The 22425-nt window shown below is 48.7% G+C and overlaps 1 long non-coding RNA gene across 2 annotated transcripts in view; it reads left to right on the top strand.

The window, feature by feature from the left end:
• Nucleotides 1-1349: 1349 nt before the first annotated feature.
• Nucleotides 1350-22425, top strand: part of LOC104973058 (uncharacterized) — a 52858-nt gene continuing 31782 nt past the window's right edge. For both annotated transcript variants that reach the window (XR_009496133.1, XR_003036764.2), the window contains exons 1-2: nt 1350-1568; nt 18879-19417. This is a non-coding gene — a long non-coding RNA (uncharacterized lncRNA). The remainder of the gene's footprint in view (nt 1569-18878; nt 19418-22425) is intronic.

Below are 22425 nucleotides of genomic sequence, written 5' to 3' on the forward strand. Positions count from 1 at the left end.
AAAAATAAAATAGGAAGACAAAAAAAAAAAAAAAAATTGGTGAAACACCAAAACTAGTGAAAAGGGAGGAAGATAGAGTTGATGGTAAGATGGTGGTTTGTTCAGTGGTGGAACCCAGAAGGACTGTGTGCAGTGGGGGTGAAGTTGAAGTGTCTTTAAGGACTCAAAGTGGAGCTCTATACTACTTTATTATACCATTTTTCTAAGTTAAAAAAAAAAAGAACAACTGTGTGACTTTGGGGTGTTTGTGACTCTGGGATATTAGGACATCTGTCTGCTGCTTTGGTGAGCTGGTGTGTGCAGCTGGGGAGGAAGCTGGGCTTCATGGTGGCATCTATAGCTGTGTGGATCAAAGGGACAGTGGGGAGGGAAGGCTGGAGGCCTTGGAGATCCATAAAACAAGGATTCATGGTTGCAGCCACACTGGTAAGGATTTTACAGGGGCTAGGGGAGCTCCAGGAGACTGCTGCTGCTGCTGCTAAGTTGCTTCAGTCGTGTCCAACTCTGTGTGACCCCATAGATGGCAGCCCACCAGGCTCCGCCGTACCTGGGATTCTCCAGGCAAGAACACTGGAGTGGAGACAGCTGGGACACCATAACCACTCTACCAAATGATAAGACCAGCTGCCAACTTCTTTCCTGATCTTGGTGCCAGAGATACTAGAAAAGCACTTAGAGAAAATGAAGCAAAGAATCTGAGACAGACACAAATTCACCAAGTGGAGATTCCAAACACAGTTGTAACAATAAGGGTAAAATCCAAGGGAGGCACATTGCCGAGCTGGATCACATACTTACAGTTTCAGTCTCCTGAGATTTCAGAGTCTGGGGTTGGGGAAGAGAAGTGAGACTTGGTCACACGCTGCCCTGGGCTGCCTAATTCTCCTGAGGGTGCTAAATGGATTGGCAACAACTGTCACCCCAGCCTCACTCGGCACTGTGGGCAGCCTGGTGAAGGCAGAGCTCTGTGGTGTGGGTCCCTGCCCAGGTTAGCCCAGGCTGAACCCCCTATCCTTCATTCTAACAATTAGGTCTTGTGCCCCTCATTTCTCTTGGCTTGTCTCTGCAGGCCCTTTCATTAATATACTGGGACATCATTCACTGCCCTCAGCATCCATTTTCACCTCCTTCAAAGATGCCTTCCTTTGCTTCCAAGTACAGAAAGATAAAAACAACATCTCCCAGACTCTCTTGCAGCTAGACTTCTGCTAGTGAATTTAGTTCTGCTAATTAGATGCCACGAAGCTGAGATCTGGAAGCAGAAGTGAGGCAAAAGCCACCTTCCTGTTGCTTGTAGCTGGTTTCTGTGGGCAAACAAGATTAGGAGGTCTGGTACTGGCTCACTTGCCACACTGTTTCAGCATTCAAGCTCCAGCCCTATCAGAGTCAAGAAAGGCAGTGGTGATGGCTCTGTGGCTCTTGGCTCCTGATCCTTGGGCTACAGCATTAAGGCTGTGTTCCTGAACACACTGAGTTCCTGACTCTCCACCTTCCTGGCTGAGTCAGAGGCAGCAGCTCCCTGGAGGGTCAGTTTTGTGGTATCAGGATGGCATTCCTGGGGGGCTCAGGTAAGAGCCTATCACTCCTCCAGCCTTTTCTAATTTTTTCTTTTTTAATTCCAGTATCAATCCCCTTCTGCTTAAAATAGCTACGCCAGTTTCTGTTTCCTGCAGACTGACACAGGACTTTACAGAGACATGAAAGGGCTGACTGAGAATTTAGGACAGAAAGCCCTAAAGGAGGGAGAGTGGGCTCCAGTCTCAGTTGGCACTTCCTCCTCACCCAGATTCTTCTAGACAACAGGATGGTCATTTCTGCTTGGGACCCGACCCTGTCCCTGTCTTCCAGGCTGGCCTGGGGCTAGATGAGGTGGATAAAGGTGCCGAGGGCAGAATTTCAGGAGGCGCTGTCCCCCAGTGCAAGGTGGCCATGGAAGGCAAGTGCCTCCTTAAATCTTGCATCCTGTGTGCCTCGCTTGCCTCTCCCTTGTGCTGGCTCTGCCCATGGGTCGGACCTGGGTGGACCTGGTTGATCTCAATGCAGGGTACAGAGAATCCTTAGCCCCTGTGTGTGCTCTGGCTCAGAGCACAGTCTGTGAGCACCTTCTCCGATGGTCCTCAAGTCTGTACTGCATGGTGCACTGTGCCTGTGCCCCAGCTCAAAGGCCCTCTGCATTCCCTCTGTGGGGTCATCCGACCACGAGGTGGGACGAAGAGAAACATGGAATGGAACATGATGGAGGGAGAATTCTACTCTACTCCAGCTGGATAGGTATGCCCAGAGGGGCTGTACTTCCACAGGGAAACCACGGTGCTGGGTCCTGGGAAGGCACCTGGCAAATGGCTGATCAACAGACACGTGTGGAAAGGATGCCGAACTGGGATAGAGAGCCAGAAAGTGAAAATTCAAGTAGCAGGGCAGGAAGGTACTTTTTTTTTACCTATCAGATGGCCAGAAACTAAAATGATAGATAATTTCACTAACTGGGACTCGAATGAGTGTTCTCTCTCCTCCCAGCACCATTGGTACCACTGACTGATACCTGGGAAAGTGGGGAGGGCAGCAGCAGGAGCATCACCAGTGTGTTTTAGGAGGAAAAAGAAAGTGAGTTCCCGTCTCTCTGGTTCATGATGGCCACGGACCTAGTTGGAGGCAGACACAGAGCCAGTGACTTCCCCGTCTGCCTTACTTAAAGTCATCTCTCATCTGCCTCTGAGGTTCCCTGGAGGAGCTCAAGGGAGCAGTTGCTGAGGCTGGCCTTTCAGAGTGGCAGAGATAGGGCTACCAGCCTTTGAACCTATTCAAATGAGCACTCTGTTCTCCTTGATCCCAAACCGGGTTTCAAGGAAGCCCTGGGAACCTCTGGAAACACATCTGGAGTGGAGATGGAGGAAGTCAGCCTGAAACAGCCTGCTGCTGGCCTAACCTGTTACTAACTGATAGAAGCGTAGCCCCTGGGTGCTACGTGGGCTTCACCTCACTCCATTATCTGACAGCCTTCAGTATTTCAGTTCCTTATCCCCTATTTCCCCAATCCAAACACTCTTAGAGCCAAAAGATTTTTATGATTCACTTGGTGGCAAGTCCTGGACTAAGGTGATATAAAGTTATTTATGGTCTTAATTATCCCATTTATGCGGCTTTCCAGGTGGCTCAGTGGTAAAGAATCTGCCTGCCAATGCAGGAGACACAGGAGACCTGGGTTGGTCTCTTCCCAACCCAGAGACCCTGGAGGAGGACATGCAACCTTCTCTAGGATTTTTTCCTGGAGAATCCCATGGACAGAGGAGCCTGGCGGGCTACAGTCCATGAGGTCGCAAAGAGTTGGACATGACTGAGTGACTGAGCATGCATCCCATTTACAGTAGATGTTTATATGTTTCCCTATAGGTACATTAAAGTGTTTGATTACGGGGTATTCCCCAGAACCCATTGGATATTATATAATATACTGTTATGGACCCTCTAACTTTTCTAAAGTCTAAACATTTTTGAATATTGAAACATCTGGCCCTAAGATAAACTATAGTGAGCCTGTTGGTTTTTTCCCCCCATTTTACGTATAAGGAAAACTAAGGTTCTGGGAAGACTAAGTTGTCTTGCCTGATGCCACAAAACCACTAAGGGATGGGCTGACTTGAACCCAGGGCTCTCTGACAGCCCATCCTTCATACTCCACCACTAGGAACAGGCCTTGAACTTCTTAAGTGCACGTGAATGCAGAGGTTGGAATGACTGTTCACTAATTGCAGTGTGGACAGCCTTTTGAATCCTCTCATTCTGAGGGGAATTAGGGAGCACTACTCGGATTCTGAACCCTGCACCAGCCCAGTCCTTTATTGGATTTGGCACTTGAAATCTTTGTAGAGCCCTCTCAGTTATTTTTATAATAAACTTCAAAAAGCTTTCTGTGCTTTGGATATTTATTGTTTCTGGACAGAGTGGCAAGTGGAGATTTATCCCCAGAAAGCCTGGAGTTTAGTAAAGCCTTTTGTACTGCAAATGTGTCCATGTGACTGAAATAGAATAAACTCTTGGGGGTTTCTCTGCATTGTCCCCCTCCACATCATTCGTTCCTCCCTCCAAACCCTTGCTTTATCCTGAGCCCTTGCCAGCCCTTCCCTCTGATCCCATTCACAGCCAGCAATTAATTCATTTGACAAACATTTATTGAGTCCCTGTTGCTGCTGACAGTGTGGTTGAAGAGGTTTTATGGCTTATTAGAAGCACACTGTTCTGACAAACAAAGATTGAGGTCCTGGTGCTCTAAGAGTTTGGAGGAAGTCCTTCCCTGCTCTGGATCTCAACTTAACTATGTGTGAAGTAAGGAAACAGAAGAGAGGATGCAAAAACCAACCAACCAAGCAACTAACCAACTGCACAAAAAGCCATCCATCGCAAGGTATCAGAACATCATACTAGTAGGATTCAACAGTAAAGGAATACAGATCTTGGCATGGTCTGACCAAGCGCTCTTAATTCAGCCCTCTGCTGAGTATTCTTCTAATCTTCAGGGTGTCTTGCCTTGTGATCACAAAGGGGTTGCCAGCAGCAACTGCAACCATACACTTTACAGCCAGGGAGAAAGAGGTGGGGATACTGAAGACATTAAGCGTGGCTAACAAACTGATTGCTTAGATCCAGGTTTGTTAGGATTGAGCCTACGTTGGTTCCAGAGGGTCAGAGCCTTACCTAGAGAAGTTATCCAAAATGTTGACCATCACATCTGGAAAGAGGGTGCCACTTCCAAAAGTCTAGGATTTCCAGTTGATAGGCTTAAGTCTAAGTTCCCCAAACCAATCCCCATGACAAGGGGCTTAGAATCACCTGGGTTTGGAAGTCAGACCCCCACTGGAGCTGGGGTTGAGGTCAGCTGTGCTCCACAGCATGGTTCCAACATGAGGAGAAGAAATGAGTCTTCCCGTTTGCGTGCAGGGTTACAACGACAGTGTCTTCTACCAGGTTCCTTCCTACTTGAACTCTCTTTGCTTCTAGGTTTCTACCCATGCACCCAGCATGGCAAAGGATAACTCCCATTTTTACTGATCCCTTGCATAGCTCTTTTAGGGTGATCTGAGGGCTGCTACCACGATTGAGGATTTTACCATCAGCTTCTAATCTTATGAGAAGGTCCCTCTGAATCTGCAGGCAAGCTGAAGGGAAATCTAGGTATGGGGACTGTCGGTTTATGGTGTCAGCCTGGGCTGAGCAGGGAGAGCATCGCTGAGGACAAAAACATCTGTGTATCCGAAGATATCCCCTCTGCCTGCCACGAAGACAGTGCTGAAGACATGCGTGTTAATCATTTTTTTTTTCAAAATATAAGGGTAATAAGTGGCTTGTTTTTAAAAACCTCAGAAAGCTATGTTCAAAATACTCTTTCCCATCTAACACCTTGAATTCCCAACTCCCACAGTGAAGTGCAGTCATCCACTTTTTCTGTGTATTCTCCCAGTCATGTTCTATACATATCCCCAAAGGTATAAACAGTATGCCTCTGTAAATACATAAAATAAAATCCTTCATCCTATATGTACAACATAGAAATTATCGTCTAAACACATCTTTGTTGAATAAGAGAATGCCCAAAATCAAAAAGGGAGCTCTGACTGTGAGAATCTCAAAAGGGATGGCGTTGACTTTTACCTACACCATGCACAATGATCAGGCAGAAAATAGAGCCCCCATCAGTTATGTTCAACAGAGTTGTTTCTTTCAATGTTGGAGTATAGTTGATTTGCAGATTTGTATTACTTTCAGGTGTACAGCAAAGTTACTCCATTATATGTACATCTATTCTTTTCCAGATTCTTTCCCCATGTATGTTACTACAGTGTATTGGGCAGAGTTCCCAGTGTTCTACAGTAGGTGCTTGTTGATTATCTATTTTGTGTATGTAGTGTGCATATGTTAATCCCAACCTCCTAATTTATTCCTCCTCTTCCATCTTTCCCCTTTGGTAGCCACACATCTGTTATCTAAGTTCATGCGTCTGTTTCTGTTTTGTAAATAAGTTCACTTGTATCCTTTTTTAGATTCCACATATGTGGTATCATGCTATTTGTCTTTCTCTGATTTACTTCTCTTAATAGGATAATCTCTAGGTTCATCTATGTTGCTACAAATGGCATTATTTCATCCTTTTTACAGCTAAGTAATATTCCACTGTGCATATGCCCCGCATCTCCTTTATTCATCTGTCAGTAGACATTTAGGTTATTTCCATGTGAATAGTGCTGCTAGGAAAATTTGGGTGCATGTATCTTCTTGAATTATAGCTTTTCCCCAACTATACATCCAGGAGTGGGATTGCAGCATCATATGGTAGTTCTGTTTTTAGTTGTTTAAGGAACCTCCATACTGTTTCCACAGTGGCTGAACCAATTTACAGAGTTACACAGTAGGTTCTTGTTGATTATCTATTGCATATGTACTTTGTCGTGCGCATAAGCTCGTAATGTATCTGTCCCCCCTCCCCACCTTTCCCTTTTGGTAACCATAAGTTTGTTTTCAAAGTCTAACAGAGAGATTTTGGTGTAGGGAATTGATCAAAAAGAGTTGGCGGTCCCCAAAGGCAGAAAGTGGTCACTGGGAATGTACACAGATAACTGTGAAAGAGATGTGTGGGGGAATAAAGAAAGAGATTGGGTTGTTAGCACCTGGAAACTTGGAGAAGAAACTCTGCAGAGCTTGGACCTCAGTCTCAAAGGATGGGGTGCTAGTTGACTGGTCTAATGTGTCTGAGGGGGTCATGCTGTGGCTGGTTCTGAGAAAGACAAAATGAGACGAGAAGAAATCAATGGTGGCTGCTGGTTTAAAATGAATGGCAACCAGGAATAGGAGAGATCCAGCCCCTCTGCCCTCGTCTTACCTCCCAACTGTCCTCCCAGCAACAATGAGAGGAAGCCCATCAAGGAGCAAAGGTGAGCTGTGGTTTGCAGAGTTCCTTCTGCTGCATGCTAAAGTAAGGAAGAGACGGCTGGATTTGGAGCTGAGAGACAAGAGTGTAATGACCAGGGTACCTTGTTCGTGTTCATTTGGAGGCTTTGTACAAATTAGAGAAAAGGACTTGCTCTGGGTGGAATTGGTCCTGTGTCTGGGTGCATCAGAGAAGGCAATGGCACCCCACTCCAGCACTCTTGCCTGGAAAATCCCATGGACTGAGGAGCCTGGTAGGCTGCAGTCCATGGGGTCACACAGAGTCAGACACGACTGATGCGACTTAGCAGCAGCAGCAGCAGCAGCAGGGTGCATGGTTTGGTGAGCAGAATTAGAATGAAGTGACTCTAAGAAGATGCAAGGCCTAAAAACATGGGCTGGATTTTGGCCCCCGTTGTCCTCTGGGCCAGGTACACCTGTATAGGACACAACCTGTGCGGCCATGTCCAGCGGCCCCACCCCCATCCCATTATACACACAGGGCATCGTGTTACTCACAGACATCACACGCTTGAATACAGGTGCAGGCGCAGATGAGGACACATCTTTCACAAACACAGTCACACGTGTGGCTACAGAAGTACATGTGGAGACAATTTGCTCTCACCAAGAAGATGCTGTTGGTGCTGTTTTCTTCATATTCCCCACCCTCCTCGGGGCCCAGGGGTTTTGGATGGCTTATCAAGAGGCCTCTGTGGTCCCTGACGTGTCTTATAGCTCACTGGGTACCTGTCCCTTCTCAACATAGGAACCAGAGTCTCAATTATTACAAGAGTGCTTCTACAGATAAAGTCACAGAAAATACGACCATTTTCACAGCAAACCTAGGACAGGAAGCTGCTTCTGAGGGCCTGTGTGTTGGGAGTGGACCAAGCCGAGGGAGCTGGGAGTCTTAAGCTAGTAGGAATTAGACAAGGTTGAGAGGCTATTCCAGAATTCTTCACAGCAGAGTTTTCAAGTGCATGGAATCCTAGAAATGATCGAGTGATAATGATGATAATAATAGCAGTCCTGGATGAGGTTTCCTGGAACCAGACTCTGAGGCAGGTTGTAGAGCCTGGAAGGTTATTCATGGGAGACACACAAAGAAAGAGATGGGGAGACCAATAGGGCAGCAGGGAAAGCTGACAGCAAGGCAGCTGCTGGGCCAGAGGCCCCAGTCGATCATCCGGGAGGCTCTCCAGTTGAGGTAAGAAGGCTGGGCCTTGTATCTACACATCAGCCAGTCACTGGCCGTGGGCCCCCTTCGGAGGTGGTGTAACCTTGGGAGGGCAATTTGCTGTGGTCTAAGGCAGGTTCTAATGAGGGATGAGCTATGTGCTTCTGGTCGGCTGGAGGACTGGTACACTGGCTCTGAAGAGGGGATCTGGGCAGAGCTCCATGGCGTCCATCACCATAGGGATGAGATGACAATAGCCAGCCTGTTGATCACCTACACCAAGTCTCTAAACCTCCCTGCGTCTTTCCATCCCAGTAAGGAGCACTGACATCCAACCTCACTGTTCAGGACAGAATCATAAGAGTTGTCCTTGATCTTCCACTTCCCTCCTCACAGCCTCCCCATCGGCAGAAGGATTTATTGGCTACACTCCCAACACACATCCTGAATCTATTGCATTCCCTCCTCTCCCATCACAACGTTTTAAGCTGTCACATCTTCCCTGGTCAACTGTCGTCACTTCCCAACAGACCTTTCTGTTCCCACCCCGGTAGCCCTGCCATCCATTCTCCACATCACAGCCAGAATGATCTCAAAATACCACTCTCCTAAGTAAAGCTCTTCAATTGCTTCTTATTGAACTTAAGTTTAAACTCTTTTCTGTGGGATGCAAAAGGCCACACAGTTGGTCCCTGTCTCCTTCCCAACCTCTGTTTTTCCCTCTGATGTATTACTGTGAATACAACCTCCATACTCCAGCTGCACTGGCTTTCTCTTAGTTCCCTGAACATGTCAAACTTGTTCTTTCCCCAGAGCCTTTGCAATAGCTGTAGCATCTACCTTGAATGATCTTCCCCAGAACCTGCCATGGCATGGTCTTATCATTCAAGCCTCAGGTCAAATGTCACCTCCTCATTAGGCCTCCCCTGGCCGCTGTAGTGAAGTTCTTACTGGAGACATCAGACCAGCTGAGTTTGAAGGGCAAGGCCCTCTTCTTACAGCCTGAGGGCTATCTGCACCCATCAAAGCTCCCTTTGTACCACACGACCTGGCGACCTGGCAGTGGGGTGTCTCCTTTGAAGGAACATTCTCACATGGTCTGTCTTCAGGATCCCATAGCTGTGTGGGTGCAACCCAGCTAAACTGAGTGTTGAGTAGGAGGCACTCAGGTAGGTATGTGACTTAGCCCCACTCTTCCAAGAGAGGCAGCTAGCAAGTGGAAAAGAGAAACTCCTTCACCGCTGAATGTTTAATTGCACCAGGAAGCTGCCCAGTTCTTTGGTCCAATGCTGAAGGGAAATTTGGTTACTTGGTTTACAGGCAGGAACAGAGATGAGGTTGGAAACATTCTTAACATGTGTGTTTTCTTCTGTCATTAAAGGAAACAAAACAAGCTCTTGCAACGTCTGAAGGAAACCATCATCTAATTTATAAGTAGTTATTGGGTTCTGACTGTGCTTGAGACGTCAGGCTTGGGTGAGGCCCTGGACCCGATATGGTCCCTTTTGTTGTGGAGTTTATCTCGGAGTGGGGACGGGGCAACACTCACTGGGATGCCATGCTCCATCCCAACTGGGATGGGCTTCTCAAATGTGCAGGGCTTCTCTCAAGTAGACAGCAGGTTAGAGACCTGAAGCCAAGAGGCTGGGAAGGCAGTAAAGCTAAAGTCCAGGGAGGGGAGCTGGTGGGCTCCATGGGGCAAAGACCACGAGAAAAGACTTCCCCTAAGAGGTAGACTTGGAACCAGCTCCAGAAGGACCTTGGGCTCTACACATAATTTGCTGAAATAATGGGCCACTGAATCCAGCTTCCCAGCACAATTCTGCTTCTCTGTCTCCTCTCCTCTCCTCATCATTTCTCTCCCCAGCTGGGGAGCACTCAGGAATAACTTGCTGTGCCCCAGAGGCCACCCTACCTGGCCAGCATGTTACAGTCTCCAGCAACCATACTCCAAGGGTGTTGGAAGCACGTTGGCACCTTGGAACCTCTTAGAAAAAGCAAACGCTTGGGGTTTGAGCCTCCTCATGGATTCTTTTGGAAGGGGGCAGAAACCATCGCCCAGAGGGATGAAGGGATGAAGTGGAAAAACATGGGCTGGCTTCAAAGCAGAGCAGAGGGAGGCTGGGAACAGCTCTGTTTTGTGAACAAAGTCAGGCTAAAAGCACAGAGAGAGAGAGAGAGTGAAGGAGCTTGAGAGCAAGGCGGGGAGGGAGACAGCTCTTGGTAATTTGAAGTTAATTTTGAATTGCCTTGAACATCACCATGCAGCATCCAGTTCTGCCTTTGATGGTCGAAAGAAACCAGCTGCTTTTATTCCTCTTCAGGACTTGTTTTGCCCCCAGCAGTGAAGCAAATTAGGCAAAGCAGCAGTAGAAGTTGCAGTTGGTATAATTTCAGAGGAAAAGGTCAGGCTAATTGTTGGTTAGGAGCTAAGAGGGATGAGGCATGTTTCTCCTGCTTGCTCTGTCCTGCTCCCTATAACGTCTCACTGGCATCTTCAAAGACAGGCACCCACAGAGGCCTTCATGACTCACTGAGGCCCCTTGTCCTAACACTGGTATGCTTGCACTCTGCTAGGCATCTGGGGGGCCAGGAGGTGGGTGGCATGTGGTCTGCTGGCCCGATCAGGGTCTCCAGGAGCAGCAGAGCTTAGTGCCTGCACTAAACTGCCCTGTAATACTGCTCTCAGTTCACAATGTCAGAAGTGTGGAACCAGGGAATGGAGCCTGGTTTTCTCCTGTTGCCTCAAGTCTCATCATCAGCTCAGCAGTAAAAATTAATATCACGGAGGCTCCCTTGAAGGATGCACAATGCACGCTTGTCTCTGGCAGTCGAAAATGTGCTTCTGTACCACATTTAAGCAGCCGTCTGGGAAGCTCACCTGTGCTGTTTGGGGCCCTTGTAGAGCTGTTTCCTATGAGCCGCAGGCTGGCGGGTTGCCAGCTGCCTGTGAGAAGGACTGGGGAGGGGCTTGACCCTGTGATGGATAGAAGATGGAAAAACTGTCATCGCAAAACAGCAAGTGGTTTCTCTCTTGACAGAGGTGCAGACGCGAATCTTTAGGGCCGACTTTTCCTTTGTGCTGATGAAATGAGCAGAACAGAACTTTGGGTCCATAAAGTGCTTTTTCTCCTGCTCTTTGGGGGGAAACCTGAGAAGGACCCTGAACATAGGTGTTGTCGATGGGATTGTGGGAGATGAACTTGTTGCCTAGGCCTGTGCCAGAGCTAGGGCTCTCCTTTTTCCTCTCTCCCCTTTCCTCCTTCCTTTCCTTGCTGTCCCCCCTCCTCTCCCCTCCCCCTGGGCCACACACCGTAGTCCAGCAGTTTGACCACTGGATGCTGCTGACCCAGAAAGCAATTGTGTCCCCTTGGCTGCTTCCTGAGTAACGATTAGGGTGTAAAGGGTGGGTGTTCTTCAGATCCCTTTGGGAAATTCAGGATCCCGTCCCTGACCATTCCTGGGCACGGTGCGTCTTTCTTTCCCAGCAGCAGCCCCAGGGCAGCCAAAGGGGGACCTGGGGGATTCAAACTTAATGCCTGTTCGGCCACCTGGCTTCTCTTGTTGGGTTGCCCTGATCTTAGAGCGTTAGCAAAGTGACCTCCTACGCTGGGCCGTGGGGGCCAAAGTGAGACCCATGACGGGTCTCTGTGTGCTTTATGAAAATGCTCTTGTCAGTCTTGCCTCTGAACCTTCTTCACTAAAGGTATGAGTGTGAGCAGGAGATTATTGGGAAAGGGTGATGGTCTCCACGGATAGCATTGGAGTATGGCTAGCAACCCAACCCCTGGGAAGGGAATGTTTAGATTTGTACTCAGAGGTATGGGGGAGGGAGGGACTAATGAGATTAGCCTTACAGAGCCGCCCTGAAGCTTCCCTCCCAAGAGAATGTCCTCATGCAGCCCTCCCACCCGGCACGCATTCCGCCTTCCCCGACCAGCCAGCTCTGACCATGATTTGGCCCCCACTTCCCTCAGGCTCACTGAAGAGTCTACAGGTACAGCAGGCAAGACTGCCACCCCTCCCCTGCAATACACGTCTGCCCCTCTGACATCTTCTCTCCCCCCATTCTCATGGCTGCTGCACAGTCATTCCATGGGGCAGGCGACTGTCACCCAGCTGGGGTGCACACAAACAGAGCAGGCTGCACGGGCTGTCCTCAGTTCCCCCCAAATCGAGGACTAGACTAGACTCACTCACTCACTCCAGCTGAACTGGGAATGCTATGGCTTACCACCCACTGAGGGGCTGGTGGAGGCACCGTCAACCTGTACCCCCGATAGATGTGGGCTTCACTTAGGGCACCTCAACAATTGCAAAGAAGACCTTCTTTCTAGGGCCTCCGTACGCACCATGGGGTTGTGCTTCGTATGTGGAAATCAGACATTAATTAGTCTCCCCGCTGGCCTGTCCTGCGGGAGTCACCACAGGAGACTAATGTCTAAGTAAACAGCACCAGTAGATCACTCACCCCTAGATGACTGCAGCGACCTGGGGTAGCTTCCTGGACAGACAACCGACTCATCACTGTGTGTACCCTGTGGCTAGTTATCCCTGTAATGGGGGTCCTCTACGTAGAAAAGGTGGCACAAAATTTGCCCCCGATTTCAGCAGACCTCACCTCGCCCTGGAAGCATGCATGTCAGCCTCAGCTGACCAGTGTGGACTGTTCTAGATCACAGCATTGCCCTGCACTGTTTCCTGGCAGGCCCAGGTGGAGCCTATGCAGCCCCTAAGACATCCTGCACTACTTGGGTCATTGCTTTGAATCAAGGAGAAAGGTCAGCACAGAAACATCAGGGAGACATCTATGGCTTTCCCTGATTTCTTATGGCTCTGCTCATATGACCAGTCCAGGGCCCTGGAGGGGCAGCGTGGGATTGCAGTTAATACTGTAGGTTTCTCTCATCTCACTGCTTGAAGTTCTGCTGGTAGTGGCCTTAATTAAATGCTGTATGAGACTCACTGAACACATTTGGTCCTATTCTGTCAGTCAAATTAATCAGAGTAGCTGGCAGAGTGGTGTACTCCAGGGGAAATTTGCCAGAAACTGAGACTTCAAACAAGGGGTGCCGATTGTTGGGAGACAATTCTCCATGGACTTTTAGCATTTCTGCATGTTTGGTGAGCACAGGTCCCATCTGCCTTTATTCCAGACCATTTTTCCAAGAATGCCGTATAGCAGGGGTCCCTAACCTCTGAGATCTAATGCCTGATGATCTAAGGTGGAGCTGATGCAGTAATAACAGAAATAAAGAGCCTGATAAATGTAAAGTGCTTGAATCATCCCCAAACCACCCCCAACCTCCGCCGGTCTGTGGAAGAATTGTCTTCCATGAAACTGGTCCCTGGTGCCAAAAAAGTTGGGGACTGCTGCTATAGCAGTCTTGGAGGACAATGTTCCCTTCTGGAGCAGATAGCAGACAGCCTCACTGTTCCTTATAAAAGAGTCTCCTTCCTTAAGATGGGGGTTTCTCTCTTGTAACGCAACCCACTGTGGGTGGGTGCAGGCATCCTCTGGTCCCTTTCATGTTGCCTTATGGGATTTGGGGCTTGGAGAAAACCGAGGCAAGAGAATGCTGCCATTTTGACTCTAGCTATTTCTGTGAGGAATGACGTCCTCTGTCTCTGACCCAGGAGCCTCTGCTTCTCTGCCAACTGCCATGAGAGGAGGGCGAGCTGACCCATTAGCTTGTAAGCATGGACAGTCTTGGGCACCTCCCAGTTCTCAACCGCCATGTCTGGCCTGGACCACTTTTGAGCATCATGGGAGGATGAAAGTTGGAGAGGTTGCTGCTCTAGTCCGTGGCAGGCTGTGCTGCCTGCTGTGTGTGTGCGTCACTTCCAGCACTCTCCTTTGTCCAGCCCACAGAAGCAACTCTCCATCCAGACCAGGAAAGCTGCCTGGAGAAGTCTGGGAGGGGCTTCTGCAGCCAAACCACGTGGGTCCCTACCATGATGCTCCACACAGCACAGCCTCTGTTTCCCATCTGCCAAGCAGGGATGATGGCAGCACCTGCTTCAGAGGGATTTGGTGGGGATGCACCAGGCAGGCTCAGCCCCAGGAAGCCCTGATGAAGGTACCACTCATTTCTGCTGTTACTGTTGCTCTCACAGATAACATTTATTGCCTCGACCTCCACTAATTCTTTGTAAAGCTTGCCTCTCTCTCTTAACAGCCTGTCTGCAATCCGAGTTTCTTGTTTCTACACCAAAATTGGCCAATTTACATGGCGCCCCTCACCACAGTCACTGAATGTGCCTCTAATCTAATTAGACTAATTTCAATTTCCTGGATTTAATTACTTTTAATTTAATTAATGTAGAATGCAGTACACAGGGTGATTAATTAGGAAACTCTACCGAGGGACTGGGAAGGTGTACCGCAGCATGCAAGTGTTTAAATATTATTGTGCTCATGTCCACCCGTTGCGGCTTCACACCAGAGGCTGCCGCGGCCCTGGGAGGATTGGAGCTGAGAGAGCCCAGGGAAGGGGGCGAGCGGAGCTGGGATTCTAATGGAAGTCAGTTGGCACCAGTGAGTGCCCTGTCATTTCATGGCTTTCAGCGACAACTAGTGACTTTTACAAAATCTATTTATCTTTGGCTACAGTGGGTTTTCGTGGCTGTATGCAGGCTTCCTCTAGTTTTGGGAGCGGTGGCTTCTCTCGTTGTGGCGCATGGGCGCTGGAGCACAGGCTCAGTAGGTGGGGCCCCCAGCCTCAGCTGCCCCGCAGCATGAGGAATCTTCCCAGACCAGGGATCGAACCTGTGTCCCCTGCATTGGCAGGTGGATTCTTGACCACTGGACCACCAGGGAAGTCCCAAACTGGTGACTCTTAGGAGAAGCAAAGGAAAGACAGCTGATTTCAGTGAACTAAGTTTGAACTGAGGTAGGAATCCTGTGGGGTGAGGACGGACTTTGTTCCTTCAGAGAATACAGTTCACTGTTTTTCATGCACTTAATAAATAAGCAAATCATAGGCTCCCTCTGAGCTCTCACGCTGCAAATTTTTTCTGCACTCATGTATTGAATATCTGGAATAATATTAATGTTAACAAACGCATATGTAGTGCTACATGCCAGGAACTCTTTTAAGTGCTTTTATATTGATTAGCTCATCATGGTCCTGGGAATTAAGTACCAAGCATGTGTGCATGCTCAGTCGCTGAGTTGTGTCAGACTCTGCAACCCCACCAGGCTCCTCTGTCCGTGGAATTTTCCAGGAAAGGATACTGGAGTTGGTTGCCACTTTCTCCTCCAAGGGATCTTCCCCAGATCAAACCCGAATCTCCTGCATGAGCAGGTGGGTTCTTCACATGGCAGGGCCCTGAGATATACCAAATATGGACTCAGAACCAGGCAAGGCAAAGTGAGTTGTCAAAGGAAACCCAGAAGAATGCCTCATAAAAGTTGATTCAAACTACCGTGAAATGCAACCCTCTCTCTGAGGCTACCAGTGTGTTTATCCAGCCATAGTCTTTTCCTCCTAAATACTTTACTTGTTTCACTACGTTCCATCTCTATGTGGAAATTTACTTCTACAGAGCTGAGGGGCCAGGGCCTTGTCACGGACCACTGGCTTAGTGGCTGGGATTTAGCATACTAACTGCTGTTGCCTGACCTCAATCTCTGGCCTGGAATTGAAGTCCCGACTTCAAGCTGCTGCAGACCGAGGCCACCCGAGATCAGTGAGACTCTGTTGCTCTCATAGCTGGGCCCCAGATTCTGTGGTTCAGGAGGGCATGGGCTTGTGTGCCAGCTGTGTAACCGAGGTGGTGGGGCAATGCCACCAAGAGGCGGCACCTGGGCCATCTTTGGAACTACATCAGCATGCCGAGGCTTGTGTGTAGGTAAATAAACACGCCACCCCACCTCATCTGCACACACGCCTGCTCTGAGCCCTTCAGAGGTCATAGAAAGGTCAGGAAGAAATGTGAACCAGGGCAGCCAGAGACTAGGTCTTTCTTGAACTTGGAGGGCTTGTTTAAGACTGAGCCAAAGCCCCTCTTAGAACCCTCCTCCCTTGATTTAACAAAGGTGGGGAGAGTCCCGCCTTGTGGTTTTGAGGGGGGATTCCATTTCTATTAAGATCGCTGCTCGCCCCATAAGATTAACTCGCAGTCACCTCCGTGAAAGCTGATCTGAGTGGAAAATCAAGTTAGAAAATTCCGCCTTCCCTTTCGCTCACACCTCAGCAGATTAAGGGAAGGCCTGATGCTGAGTTATGGGGATTTATGGGAATGTGCAGTTGCTGGCTGTTAAGCGCTCACTCTTCGGGATGTTGGCACCCTCGCTTCCTATAAATCGTTGCTGGTATTTCTTAGCCTTTCCTTGCCAGCAACGCGGAGGCCTGCAACACCTTTTCCGTGCAGTAGCCTGTGAAAATATTGAAGTCGGGCCCAGAAAAACACCAGCCTAGAAAGGGGAAACTTTGATGTTTGCTAGTTATTTTCAGACAACCCTTGCCAAATCTTAATTTTTCTAGTTTACAAGTAAGGGATTCTGACCATCTGTCTGCTGTCAACCGATGTTTGTTTGGAAGAAGATTTTATTTTTTTTTCCTCCCAATGTAGCACTCCTGTTCTTACAAGTAGTTTATTGGACTTCATAAATGTCAGCTTTTTGCAGGCATTTTGTAAGCAGCTTATGAGTTAGTGTTTAATCAAAATTGAGCAGTCAGTGTCTGCAATCAATCGGAAGCGAAAGTAACAATGAGATTGAAGCTTAAAATCCACCAAGACCGTGACTGATGCCTCTCAGACTATCTCTGGGATATCTAGGCTTGCATCTGAAGGTGTGGGGTGAGTAGGGTGATTGATGGAGGAAACACACACATTTTGGGTACCTATCATGTGTTATTTTTTGATTGTGTCAGTTACTGGTTGCCAAAATAAGACAAACCATCCCAAACTCAGAGCCTTAAAACAAAAATTTTTCAGCTCCTTGACTTAACGAGTCAGCTGGGAGCTCCTTCTAGCCTTGGCTGAACTCTCTAAAGGTCCAGGAATGGGTCCCTGTTGGTTGATCTTGACCCCATCTGGGACAACTGGGGCGACTCTGGCAATAACTGGCCTGTGTTTCTCATCCTCTACCAGGTTGGCTCAGGCATATTCTCGTGGTGGTAGCAGAGTGCAGAATCATGCAAACTCCATCATTCAGGTGCTTTCCCAAACTTCTGCTTGCTTCCCATTGCAAACACCCCATTAGCCAAAGCAAGTGACATGGCCTAACTCCGTCAAAGAGGGGAATAGACTCCACCTCTTTATGGTGAAGGAATTATAAACTCAGAAGCATAGACCATGGACACAGGGACAGGTAAAGAATTAGAGCCCATAAAGGTAATCAGCCTACCACAGTGATGCTGGGAATCCCACGAGGAGGTAATTGTGATAACGCCAACATCCAGATGCAGAAAGAGAAATTCAGAGATGAAGTCATTTGCCTAAGGTGTCTCTGCAGTTAGCAGTTAAGTTGGGAGTCTTTATTAGCTTAGCTTCTGATTTACTTTTGGCTCCCTGACTCTTTTTTTCCTGGGAATAGGTAAAGCAAGCACAGTGGGAGATTCTTAGAAATTATTGATCCACCTCCTCATTTTGCAGATGGAATAATCGAAACCCTGTTTGGGGAGTGGTCTCAAGGCTTCACAGCAGAGCAGCGAGACATGAGAAGGCTGGGGCTCTCAGGAGGTGCTCTTTCAGTAACACCCATGCCCCTCCAGTCCCTTGTGGGACCTTATTCTGCAGGAAGCCTGCTGAGAATTCCAGGCCCTCTCCACTAGCCATGAAAACAGTACCTCCCCAGCAGGCTCTGCAGCATGGCTTTGTCATGGATGGCAGCCTCAAGAGAATACTACTACTCTTTAAGGGATTCCCAGGTGCTGAAACCTTTGCTAGGTTTGCTAGAGAGGAATGTTAAATGCTGAAGGCCTTTCATGACATCATTACTAAATCCCTTCCTTGGTCGGTGGTGTGGACTGAATTGTATCCCTCCGAATGTGTATGTTAAAACTCTAACCCCTAGTTGACGCCATCTGGAGACAGGGTCTTTAGGAGGTAATTTAAGGTTACATGAGGTTAGGGTGGGGCCCTAATCCAATAGGAATGTGGCCCCATAGAAAGATAAAGCTCTCTCCCTTCCCATATACACACCGAGGAAAGGCCATATGACCTACAGGGAGAAGGCAGTCATCTGCAAACCTGACCACAACAGCACCTCCAGAAGATACCATTCTGTTGCCTGAAAAATTTTGTCTATGGTATTTTGCTATGGCAGCCTGACCTGCTTATTCAGTTGGGGAATCAGATCATTAGATGGTTGTTCATGCATTTGCTTAGGTGTTTAACCAACATTTACTGAGCATATACTATGGGTAAACTTTCCATATTCCACTGGGTAGGAGCCTGGGACTCCTCCTGGAGGGGTGTTCTGAAGGCAGGGACAGCCTTTCATGCTGCCCACATTGGTTCCCCGTCCATTATGTAGGCAGCCAGCCTTTCATGTGTAGGGTTTCCTTCCAAGGTAACAGGATGAAGGGCCCAGAGGAGGAGGAGGCAGAATTGCCTGGCTGATTGTCCCAGCAGCTCTCCACCTGGCTCCCAGAGGGGTCAGGGGCTGTTGAGGGGTGTTTGCTGTGCCACTTGTAACTCCCCTGCAAAGTGTCCCAAGAAGTCACACGGACAGTGACATCCTAAAGACTTCAGAATCCTGAAATCCAATGTCTGGTTAAATGATCCTAACATCTTAGCTCTATTTTCCCTTGTTCTTCTATTCCCACAGGAGCATCATGAAAATGTTCTCCAGCATCTGGAAGGGCATTTTTGGCCAAGATCTGTGAGCACTGATTGGCTGGACCAGGTGGGAAGGGTAGCAACTGGAATGGATACAAGAAAAGGAGAGGTTGTTCTGTTTCTCCTCTGCTACCTACTTCCTGCCTCTAACAGACCAGCTTCATGTTATGAGGGTTGGTAAAAACCATCAGGAAGAGGTACATCCCTGGTGGTCAGTGATTAAGAATCTGCCTGCCAATGGCAGAGCATGTGGGCTCGATCCCTGGTCTGGGAAGATTCCATATGTCCCGGGGCAACTCAGTCCTTGCACCGCAACTGCTGAGCCTGCCTGCTGTAAGTACTGAAGCCCCTGTGTCCAGTCTGTGCTCCGCAACAAGAGATGGTACGGCGATGAGAAGCCTGTGCACGGCAACTAGACAGCGGACCCTGCTCACAGCAATGGAGAGGCAACACAGCAATAAATCAATCAACAAAAACTATTTTTAGAAAACCCTCAGGAGGAAAGCGAAGGTCATGAGAGACACTGAGGTACTCCTAAGAATTGATTTCCTGGCTTCTCCCCTCCCCTCTTCCCTCTTGCTGACCCCCCTTAGCTCCCCTGAGTTGCCCTCCATCCCCTTGTCTTCTCCATCCTGACTTCTTTAGGCAGCATCGTGCCGAGGAAAGAGCCAGCCTGCCCTCAGTTAAACTCCACTCAATGTCTGTTTATCCTTGACAGTCAGTAAACACCCCTGAATCTCAGTTTCCTGCTCTGTAACAGGAAAGACCTGGATTTTTCTGAGGTTGCTATAAAAACCACACAGTCACACCCAAGAGAATGTCATACTCACGGACATTCAATTAATATCCTTTCATCATCCTCCTGCTCCCTACTCCTGTTGACCTGAACCTTCATGGTACTTTCCTTTCCCTTCAATAATTTAACGTTAATGGTTTATTAAACAGAGGCTTCCTAATGGGCTGTTATTGACCTGGCCAAGAACAGACCTTCCCCTGTGGGGTTTTCAGGCCCCCGAAAGAAGAGCAGCTGATGGGGAAGGCGGGGGAGGCTGACGGTGATGGCATCCTCTTTCCAGGAGGGAGAGTTGGATCCTTCAGGCCTGGGAAAACTCCTGAAATCTCAGTTTTTGCTAAATAAGGCTCATATTTCCTTTCCTATATGGTTTATGTGGAAATTGAAACAAATTACATGAAACTTTCAGCTCCTCACCCCTTCCTGCTCTGCACCTAAGACTCAGGCCAGCTTCCAATTTGGGAGAGAGGGTAAGTTACCCACCTGGTCTATTTGTAGTACCCAGGTGTTTCCCCAGAATTGGTTGTATTGCTTGAAGCATCACCATCATAAATTCATTCCTTTGGATCCTTATGCGCAATCTCACCTCCGAGAAGTCTTGTGCTAAAAAGGCAGACCCTTGGGATTCCAGCTGCTGTTTCTGGCTCTCATACTGCAAAGTGTCACTGTGTGACTTTGGATAATTCACTTCCCATCTCTGGGCTTCTGTGTTCTCCAGTGCAAAATTAAGGGCTTCGGTTGTATGGAATCTAGGATTTTGATTAGCTCAAAAATTTAACTGTGAGGTTCCTAGCAGTGTTCCAAGAGATGGGACTCCAGATGGGTAGGTTTGGAGAGGGTATGTTGAAAGGGCAGGACCAAGGGATATGGGGTGGTTCAGGCAGAGGTGGTCTGCTTGGTATGGAGCCTGTACCCACTCAAGCCTGTTAAACCTGATGGTTCAAATCGAGGCCCACTCATGGACTGACTGATAAGTGATTCATTCATTCTCTTCATAAGATTTTCTTTGAGCCTTCCAGCCCAAATGCTCTCTCCCTCCCGTGATCTTCAGTAGCCCTTACTTACAGCCTGACTGCTACCTCTTTTGATGTCTCCTCCACTATCCCTTACTGGCCCTGGCTGTCCCCCGATGGCCTTACGTGTACTGTTCCATGCCCTCTGTGCCTTCACACTGGAAGGCCTTCCTTTCCATCTCTACCTCCCAAAGTCCTGACCATTACTTAAGGGCCAGCTCAGAAACCACCTCCTCCAGAAAGTCTTCCCAGGCATCTAATTCAAAACTCTCCCTGTGCTCCCTCTATACTTATTTAATGTCCTTCAGTGTCTACCCATTGACATAAGACAAGGCCAAGCCCCTGTCTTATCTCCCCAGCCTCAACTCTCATCTTTGCCCTCCCCACCCACCAGCCAGCTGGAGGTCAGCCCAGCGTCTCTTACTCCCATGCATGTCTGAAGCTGCTTCTCCCTCCTGGGAAACCTGATCCCCACCCTGTCCCCACAGTGAGGACACTTAAGGACTCTAAAACTCTGCTCATATCCCCTGTACTGATGAAAATTTCTGAACTCATTTTTTGGTCTGTATTCTTTGCTTTGTGAAGTGAAGTGAAAGTCGCTCAGCCATGTCCGACTCTTTGCAACCCCATGGACTGTAGCCCACCAGGCTCCTCTGTCCGTGGAATTCTCCAGGCAAGCATACTGGAGTGGGTGGCCATTCCCTTCTCCAGGGATTGATCCCAGGTCTTCCACATTGCCATGAGCCAGACTTATGCATGAGTCTGATGACCTTGGGTTGTTTGTCTTTGAGTGCACAGTGCCTTGCATAGGGCCTGGCACATAGCAGGTGCTCAACAAATGTGACATTGAAGAGAATTTTCCCATGTGTCCTTCACAGAATCTGGCAGCAGCTGGGGCCCCAGGTAGGTGTCTTGACAGGATCCTTGACTCAAAGCTTTGTTTGTAGCAGCTCTGGGGTTTTGGATGGGGCCTTGGAGCTGGCAGAGCTGAGAATACGACTCCAGTGGTGAGGGTATGAGTGTGTGCAAGAGGGGGGCATGTGGGCATGCCTGCTGGGGTCTTGGTGGTCTACCGTGCACGAGGGAAGCTTTAGCTTCCAGGATCTCTAGCCTCTACCCTGACATCCTCTCCTCCTGGGCACCCGGCCGTCAGCCTACCACTCCAGTCAAGGCCAGAGCTGCTCGTGGGGGGCTCTCTGAAGTCATGTAAGGAGACGGTGTTCTGTAGGAGACTGGGCACAACCTTGAGGCTGCACAGGCCTTAGCTGGCTAGCCTTGAGAAGGCCCCTGATGTGAGCATCCTCTGGGGTACTCACTCACGCAGGGCTGCCCCTAAAGACCCCATGTGGAGATCTGGTTTAATCTTTGCAACCACCTTTGTTTGCAGAGGGGAAGCTGAGGCATGGGGAGGTTAAGTTACTTATCTCAGACCAAAATGTAGCTGCATGGAGAGTAGGGGCGATAAAGCTGCACAGCCTTAGTTCACAGCCCACGCCTGCAGCATGGCGTCTGCTCCCTGGGATACCATGATGTCTCCTTGAGGGTATTGAACTTGTGTAAATAAATGACATTTCTGACCTGCCTGGAACAGAGCAGGCATGCAACCAGTGGAGGTTGATGCTATCGATGTCTAATTTGACCCTCTCATTTTAAAAGCGAGGAAACTGGGTTACAGTGTGTGTGAGTGACTTGATAGCCAGATTGTGAACTGGGGGGACTCAAAATCAGGT

Source organism: Bos taurus, chromosome 10 (assembly GCF_002263795.3).
Source record: "Bos taurus isolate L1 Dominette 01449 registration number 42190680 breed Hereford chromosome 10, ARS-UCD2.0, whole genome shotgun sequence".
In the NCBI taxonomy this organism is placed as follows: Eukaryota; Metazoa; Chordata; class Mammalia; order Artiodactyla; family Bovidae; genus Bos; species Bos taurus.